The sequence below is a fragment of the Austrofundulus limnaeus genome, unplaced genomic scaffold, assembly GCF_001266775.1.
Source record: "Austrofundulus limnaeus strain Quisiro unplaced genomic scaffold, Austrofundulus_limnaeus-1.0 Scaffold77, whole genome shotgun sequence".
NCBI lineage: Eukaryota > Metazoa > Chordata > Actinopteri > Cyprinodontiformes > Rivulidae > Austrofundulus > Austrofundulus limnaeus.
The window spans coordinates 670,603-680,207 of record NW_013952479.1 but is presented as its reverse complement, the minus strand read 5'-3'; positions in this window follow the sequence as shown (position 1 = coordinate 680,207).

Below are 9,605 nucleotides of genomic sequence, written 5' to 3'. Positions count from 1 at the left end.
GTGTGTGTGTGTGTGTGTGTGTGTGTGTGTGTGTGTGTGTGTGCTGGTGTGCTTACAGAAGCGTGGGAGAACGGGGTGTGTTGCTTTCCCCTCGCATTGTGCTGCCGTCTGTTGGCTTTCACCACAAAATGTAACTTTCGACTTGTAGCTCTGGATGCCCTGAGACTGAAAAGTGGCAGCAAGGGGCTCCTTAAAAAAAGAAAAAAACGTGTCACATTTGCTATGAGCTGGAGAGTGTCTGCCTCCTCCCTGTGTCAAATTGTGACAGACTGATGTCTGCAGGAGCTGCCTGTCCACAGAGGGACAGGGGTGGAGGGTGTGCAGGGGGCACCAGGCAAACTGTCAGATGCTTTTTCATTGCCCCTCAGCACTGTCACTTGAGCTAGAAGGAAGATGGAAGAGATGGAGGGGAATAGTATCTTTTTGTATTTTAAAGGGAGGACGGCAGCACAATGGCTCAGTTTAGCACTGATGCCTCACAGCAAGACGGTTCGACCCCCGGTTCGGTCTGTCGTTGTGGAGTTAGCACGTTTTCGTGCTTGTGTGGGTTTTCTCCGGGTATTCCAGTTTCCTCCCACAGACCAAAACGTTAGGTTGCCTTCAGGCCCAGGCCTCCCTTGCAACATACAGTAGATCTGTAATCTCAATGAGTTTTGCCTGGTTAAATAAAGGTAAATAAATAAAAACAATGCCAGATTGCGGCAAAATGGGAATTTCATTTGTACAACAAGGACTTCACAACACAAGCAAAAGGCTTGCATATATTCATCAAGCTTGTTTAGGATCACTCTGAAGATGGAGCTATATTCAAAAATAAACACTAAGTAGGTCCTCTGGATGGGTTCTTTAGTGAAACGCTTCGTCTCTCCTCCAAGAGACTTCTTTAGTCTGATGAGTTTCAGGTGAACTCAGCCTTATAAGCACTGCCTCCACATGATGGACAAACAGGTTAGTCACATGCAAAAGAGGACCATCGCCTAACAATAGGCTTGATTACCTCTATTGTTCATAGAGGGTCATGTGCCCCATCACCTGACTTTTTGGTTTGGATGCTGTGGTTATTAGGTGTCATGTCGTGTATGTATTGAATGCAGGTGGGGCTCAAAGTCCACAATAGTCCTCAGTTTAACAATAGTGCTAATCAAGCCTATTGTTAAGCGATGGCCCTCTTTTGCATGTGACTAACCTGTTTGTCAACCATGTGGAGGCAGTGCTTATAAGGCTGAGTTCACCTGAAACTCATCAGACTGAAGAAGTCTCTTGGAGGAGAGACGAAACGTTTCACCAAAAAGGAACCCATTCAGAGGACCTACTTATTTTTTCTTTTTGATTTTTTTCTACCTGGATTACTGAGATGTATCAGTACATGGAGCTATATTGTTGTTGTCCATGGTGATGGTAGGACAGAACGGAAGATGGATCAATAGATTGGGGCCTCATCCTCAGTAATGAGGGCGATGCTTCGGCCAATCATGAAGAAAGATCCAATTAAGCTCAATTTACAGGTCTGTCTATGTTCCAACCCTCACCAATGGTCATGAGGAGTGGATCATGATCAAGGGAACAAGATCCTGAATACAATAACTGAAATGAGCTTCCTTTTGTAGGGTGGCCGGGCTCAGTATTAGAGATCGGCTGAAGAGTTCCATCATCTGGGGGAGTTCAGAGTAGAGCCACTGCTCCTCCGCATCGAAAGGAATCAGTTGAGGTGGTTCTGGCATCTGATTAGGACACCTCCCTTTAGGGGTATGTTTGGCACGTCCCACTGATAGGAGGATCATAATTTTCCTTTGGGATCAATGACCTGGGGAAGACCCAGGACTTGCTGTCGAGATTATGAATCCTCTCTGGCTTGGGAACACCTCCAAGTCTCCCAGGATGAGCTGGAAAGTCTCAGTGGGTAGAGGTATGTCTGGGTTTCACCCCTGAACCTGTTGCCTCCATGACCTGACTACGGATACAATAAGGTGGAAATTAGTTTTAATGCACAGATGGCTCAGTGGTCAGCACCGATGCCTCACAGCAAGAAGGTCCTGGGTTTGATCCCCGGTTTGGACCTGGAATCTTTCTGTGAGGAGTTTGCATCTTCTCCTCATGCTTGCGTTTTGTCCAGATACTCCGGTTTCCCCCTCAGCACAAAAATACGTACAGTAGGTTGCCTTCAGGCCCAGGCCTCCCTTGCAAAAGAGATCTGTGATCTCAGTGGGATTTGCCTGGTTAAATAACAATATAATAAAATAAATGATTTTTGCTTACCCCAGGGGGTGTCAAACTCAGGTCCTGGAGCTGCCAGTTCTACATGCTGTCCTTGTTTCTCTGCTCCAGAACACCTGATTCAGTGGTTCAATTACCTCTTCAAATACTATAGAAGCCTATTAATCAGCCATTCATTCAAATCAGGTGTGTTCAACACCTGTGCCTTGTACAGTAGGCCATTCAGGTTGGTGAACAGGCGAGGAAATTACGAATGGACACAAACTAGGATGTAATATTTTTTTGTTTGCCCCATATCATAAATCTCTCTTTTTCTGTCTGCATTCTCCCTTCATCCACAGACTGTTTTGTCTGAAGTAACCCTCCACCGCCTCACCACTTCATCCTATTCATGTTTCTTTTTCCCTTCCTGACCAGCCAGCGTCTCCCTGAGGGAGTTTGCTTTAGACGAACACTCTTTGTGTGACCTCGATCTTCCCTTTCACACCGGCTTTTTGTTGCCTGTTGCTTCTCTTTCGACCTGCTCTCACTCGTCAAAATGGAGGCAACGAGATTAGGCTTTGCAAACTCAATTTCCGTGACAATTGAAAAGTTTTGTAAAAATTTACTCAAATGAAATTTGTGAATTTGTTTGCTCTTGACACCCTCCCTACTCTCAGGAACATGAAGGATTACATATACTGTATACAGTTGAGTTTGAGTTGCTTTTTTCTTTTTGAGTTTAATAGTTTATTCACTTTGATTAAAAACAAAAATTTCAGTACAACAAAAAAAGAAACAATTCTCATAAAATGAAAGGAAGCAAAAGAAGAAAAGAATCTTAAAACATCTGCCCCTATTTAACAAAAAAAAGAATAAAAATAAATATATATCCACATTTATATGTGTACACATACACACATTCATATATACGTACATATACACATGCACATATATAATTTTACACCCTCATCAGCGTAACAAAAAAAACTTTTTGATTAACCCCTCAAACATCAACTTCATATTTTTTCAATAATTTAACTTTTATCATTTTACCAAATAAATTAATTGAGTCAGCATTTTTATAATCCCTATCCAAGTTATTCCACAATCTTATTCCTTGAACTGAGGTACATCTATCCTTCAAGTTTGTTCGAATTTTAGGTTTTATAAACATTTCAAATCCTTTCAAATTATAACAACTTTCCCTCTTAACAAAATTTGATTGAATATTCAAAGGTAATCAACAAAATCTTATAATCAACCAACTCAAAAAATTTTAGTAATTTCAATTGCTGAAACGATACATTAGATGGGTGACTATAATGTTTTCTGGTAACAATTCTTATAGCTCTTCTTTGCAGAATAAGAATAGAATTTGTAAATGTTTTACATGCCTTACCCCAAATTTCAACACAATAAATCAAATGTGGATCAATTATTGTCTTATATAATATAAAAAGTGCTTTATCATCAAACAACTCCTTTATCTTATGTAGTACTGCAATAGATTTTGCTATTTTTGTTCTTAAGTAATTTATATGAGGCTTCCAGGTCAGGTTTTCATCAATAATAACACCCAGTTATCATTAGATACATTGTAAATCAATCTGTAGTTCAACACCCAGTACACACTTATGAAGGAATTCTTTGCCCAGGTCTAATCTGAGTATTAAATACTATATAAGGGTTAAAATCTGTGGTTCCTTCAGTCAGATTATATTTTATTTTATTCCACAATGATGGTGTCTCTGTTGGAAATACCTGTTGAGAAAATACCACAACTGAGTTCAGTGTGTTGCCTGGGGTTAGACTGCATAATAATGAGTTTGGTATTTTATATGGAAATAAAATAATAATAATAATAATAATAATGAAATCCCCCTTCTCAAAACATCAGCTTGTTAGACTGGAGAAATGCTGCTGCCTGCCTGCTTTTGGCACGCCTCTTGACTACTTGATTAGGGGACTATGAATAATTTTTCTCTTGACCTGCAGATAACAGTGAGCTCTGTTTTAATTGTCTTGGTCTATTATAAAATACAAAGCGAGTATCCGTGCTGGCCTGCCTCATCGTGATATGGATCAATCTTCCATAATATCCGCTCGTTTCTTGCTCCCCTTCATCCATTATCTCCTCCTTGCTGTTCATTGTAATGACTTCAGCTGTCTTCAGGAGGCAGTGCTGCAGAGGGAGTCGGTCTGTCAGGGTTTTTCCTGTTATCCCTCCTCATGTTTTCTTCAGCACAAGAGAAACTGTGTTCATGGAAGCTCATTGTACAAACTGTCAGGAGACTATGGAACTGGCTGATAAAACAAGACGTGAGCTGTGAAATAATAATGAATAATATTTGGTGAACGGTTGGAAGCTAAAGAAATAAGAACAATTGAACTGCTGTTGCTTAAAATAAGATGGATACATTTTAAATGTTTATTCATTATACAAGTTTTTTTAAATTTCTCCTTTAGTATTTATTTGCATATAGATATCTCTTTATATTGCTTTACAGTAAAAATTGAGTTTGACAATTACATTTGACACAAATATTTAGTAGGTGAACAAAAATAAAAGCTGTAAGCAAACCAGTAAAGATAAATACAAATCAGTCCCCCATGTCCAGTTAGGTCAGAATGTTCAAAAATGGAGTCCATGTTCTGCCAATGTCTCCCCGTTATACACAAACATAACAGTTCGTTAATTCAATGTTTCTGGGTTGGAAGTTCTGTAGATTTCCTTTCCATTTTTCGGCCCCAAAAAAAGTGTCCACCTGGATTTAATGGTGGATTCACACCAAACGCGTTTTGAGCTGCAGGATCAGCCAGTTTACATGCAAAGTCTATGGTGGGCGCGCCTCTAGGGGTCTTGCGTCGCATCACGTTCGTTTTGGGCAGCGCGCAAGGAATGCGGAAGGGGCGGTAGAGCATTTTCCGCGCATGCGGTGCTGCGGAAGCCGCCGCCGCCGCCCGAGTTCAAAAATCTGAACTTTTCACCGCTCGACGTGTTTTGACAACCAATCAGAGAGACTTATTTTTCCACGTGACAGTTTCCTGAATGTTGCCCACTGAACGGAAATCGACGGACAGGAGGTCTTTACCTGAAATCGACCGTCTGCAGTTTGATTTTCTGGCAGGATATATCAGTACCAATGTGGGTCAGCTGTTTGTTACCAAAGCTTCTGGAGTGGCGAATATCCTCAGGTTAGAAATGCCGATTACAAACGCGAGCATGAGCTTTTATAGCTAAGTTTTCCCTGTATTGCTATGATCCACAGCTGTCACCTTTCCTCCTCATCAAAAGGAAAATGGAGAAAAACTAACTACAACCGAACAAATAGTCTCTAAATCATCTGGTGAGTTAATTATCTGCTGTGCGCAACATTCGCTTGCTCTTTTGTAAATAAATCAAAGCCATTTTCTTTTTTATTTTATCTTTATTTTACCCACCAAGGACAGACCGGAAACAAACCAAGACGCTCCTCCCTCTTCAGACGCCCATCTGGTCTGTGTCCCGGTCTGAACAAAGTGCGTCCAGCTGGAGGTGGTGCGCACTATTTTGGCTGCTCAAAACGCGTTCGGTGTGAACGTAGCATAACTGTCTATGATGTGATGTTGCTGCAGTTGGTCAGGTCTAGGTTCAGCAACAGTTTGTGCTCAAAGAATGAGGTCAGCTGACCTGAATATACAGAATGAGCAGGTTATTCCATCAATGGATTGTTTCTTTCCTGGTGGCACGGCCATATTCTAAGATGACAATGCCGGGATTCATCAGGCTGGAATTGTGAAAGAGTGGTTCAGGGAGCATGAGACATCATTTTCACACATGGATTGGCTCCACAGAGTCCACTGAGAATCTTTGCGATGTGCTGGAAAAGGCTTTGTGCAGCAGTCAGACGCTACCGTCATCAATGCAAGATCTTGGTGAAAAATTAATACAGCACTGGTTGGAAATGCATCTTGTGACATTACAGATTCTTATCCATCAATGCTACAGTGAATGCTTGCTGTAATCAAAGCTAAAGGTGGTCCAACAAAGTAGTTTTATTGCAGTAGAAGCCAGCAAAACAAAATATCCTCTGCAAGGCAAGAATTTCAAGGATGCAACATCTTCAAATATCCAAATTTTTGGATTAAAGTTTAAAGGAACCTCTGAGGTTTTTATAACACTTTTGTTCCAGTAGGTCTGCAACTGTTTACAACTCCAAAGATATGAAGAAATTCCTTTATTTCTAAAACGTATTTACACACAGTATCTGTCTTTTATTCAGTGCTTCCCAGATTTATCAGTTTGCAACTTGAGGTTGATGTAAAATCACAATTAGGTCAATAGAATGACGTACAATAAACACAACCACCATAAGACTATTTTATTTATAAGAACGTTTTATTTATTGTAGCAAAATTTAATAATGCCAAACTCGATGTTTTGTGACCCGTGTTGGGACCCTAAGCCCAACTTTGCAAACCACTGCTCTGATCATGTTGCGTGATAGATGAGGCTTTTCTCTTCGCCATTAAAGTTTGACTCTGGGGGTGCTGGAGGTGTAGGTGGTTTAGTTGGCAGGCAGGTTCAGAAAAAATAGGAAAAATAAAGTCTTGGTGGTATTCATTAGGATGAGTAAAAAGAAAAGGCTGCATGTTGTCATCTTTCCTCCACGCTGACCTGTTTAACTGACCCATTTCTGCTGCTGCCTATTTGTCTGCTGTTCATAGTTCATTTGCATGAGGATACTTTGTTTTCATGCTGGAGGCTTCCCATTGTGTCTGGACTTCCATGTCTTTGTTAAAACTGCCTCGTTTCGCCTTCCAGAGACAACTAACAGATTTTCTTTTTGTTTGGGATCCAACCCACAGAAACAGGATGTCAAAACATAAAGCCACTAAACACAGGGATATGTTACAAATACACTAACCATACTGTGAGAATCATTTGGATATCACTCCCTGCTCCTGTAAAAAATCACCTGTCATATCTGGAATGAGAGTAAAGTTTTAAATTTTGAACTCTTTCAAGGTAAGCCCCCAAAGCTGACTGATAAAAACCTTAAAGGTGGTGTCGCACTGAGCTGTAAGTAGCTGGTAAAGGACAGTCATTAAGGAGTCGCCTGCAGCCTCACAAACCCAAGCTCTGTGGAAGAAACGGTTCAGTTTGAATTTGCTGCACAGAGGGGGACATTTTGAAGTTATTGGATGGGTTTATTTTTCTTTTTTTAATGCATTATAAGAAAATTAATGAAAATAATAATTCTGCACAGTTAAATATTTCTGTTTGAAATCTTGGACAGTGTGGACAGGGTTCCCACAGGTCCTTGAAATCCTTGAAAGTTTGTAAATTAAAAAAAAGATTTCAAGGCCCTGGAAAGTTTGTGAAAACAGCCAGAAATTACACTTGTCCTTGAAAGTCCTTGAATGTTTTTTGGGAGATTGAAGTTCTCTATTCACACAACTGATTTTCATCTTCTGAAAAAAAAAAACAAACAAACAAAACAAACAAACAAACAAAAAAAAACCCAACAAACAAACATTTGATGCAGTGGATTACTACGGAGCCTGCGAGGGGACACGTGGGGGATTTTTTCTTTTTGCGTTCCACACAAAAGTATTGCGTTACCTCGCAATACCTTTTGGTATTTATCGGATATTTCGAAATAAAATTTGGTATTTATCGCATATTTCAAAATAAAAGTCTGATTTAATTCAGTTCATATCCAAATCAAACTTTTGCGTGGGAACGCAAAACAATATTTTGAGGTAACGCAAACGTATTGCGAGGTAACGCAAAAGTATTGCGAGGTAACGCAAAAGTATTGCGAGAGAACGCAAAAGCATTGCGAGGTAACGCAAAAGTATTGCGAGGGAATGCAAAGGTATTGGGAACCCGCGAGGGGACATGGGGTATTTTTTTTCTTTTGCAATCCCTCGCCATAGTAGTTTATCATTGTTGTGCCTGCCGGTTTATTAACAAACTCACATGTTCACCATTAGCGAGTTAGCCTACTGCTTCAATTCAGCTTCAGAATGAATACAGCGGGTAAAATAAGTATTGAACATGTCACCATTTTTCTCAGTAAATATATTACTAGAGGTGCTAATGACATGAAATTTTCACCAGATGTTGGTAACAACCCAAGTGATCCATACATACAAAGAAATCAAACCATAAATGTCCAGAAATGAAGTTATTTGTAATAATGTGGAATGGCACAGGGAAAAAGTATTGAACACACTTACTGAAATTTATCTAATACTTTGTACAAAAGCCTTTGTTGTCAATGACAGCTTCAAGACGCCTCCTGTATGGAGAAACTAGTGGCATGCATTGCTCAGGTGTGATTTTGGCCCATTCTTCCACACAAACAGTCTTCAAATCTTGAAGGTTTCGTGGACCTCTTCTATGAACTCTGATCTTTAGTTCTTTCCATAGATTTTCTGTTGGATTCAGGTCAGGTGATTGGCTGGGCCATTCCAGCAGCTTTAGTTTCTTTCTCTGAAACCAACTGAGAGTTTCCTTGGCTTTGTGTTTGGGCTCATTGTCTTGCTGAAATGTCCAGCCACGTTTCATCTTCATCATCCTGGTAGATGGAAGCAGATTTTTATCAAGAATGTCTCTGTACATTTTCCCACTCATCCTTCCTTCAATTATTTGAAGTTTGCCAGTACCATATGCTGAAAAACAGCCCCACACCATGATGTTCCCACCTCCAAACTTCACTGTTGGTATGGTGTTTTTGGGCTGATGTGCAGTGCCATTTGACCTCCAAACACGATGTGTATTCTGGCATCCAAACAGTTCAGTTTTGGTCTCATCTGACCAGACTATATTCTCCCAGTATTACACAGGCTTGTTTAAATGTTGTGCAGCAAACTTTAAAGGAGCTTCAACATGCTTTTTCTTCAGCAGTGGAGTCTTGCGTGGTGAGCGTGCATACAGGCCATGGTGGTTCAGTGCATTACTTATTGTTTTCTTTGAAACAATCGTACCTGCTAATTCCAGGTCTTTCTGAAGCTCTCCACAAGTGGTCCTTGGCTCTTGGACAACACTTCTGATAATTCTTTTCACTCCTCTGTCAGAAATCTTGTGAGGAGCACCTGGTCGTGGTCGGTTTATGGTGAAATGATGTTCTTTCCACTTCTGAATTATGGCCCCAACAGTGCTCACTGGAACCTTCAGAAGTTTAGACCTTCTGTAACCGATGCCATCATTATGCTTTGCAACAATAAGGTTGTGAAGGTCTTGAGAGAGCTCTTTACTTTTACCCATCATCAGATGGTTCTTGTGTGATACCTGGCCATCATTTGGGACTAAACCAGCTGATATTAACTTGCACTGACAAGGGGCAGGCTTGCTTTCTAATTACTGAGAGAGTTCAGMTGGTGTCTTGGCTTTCCATGCCTTTTTACACCTCCCTTTCTTC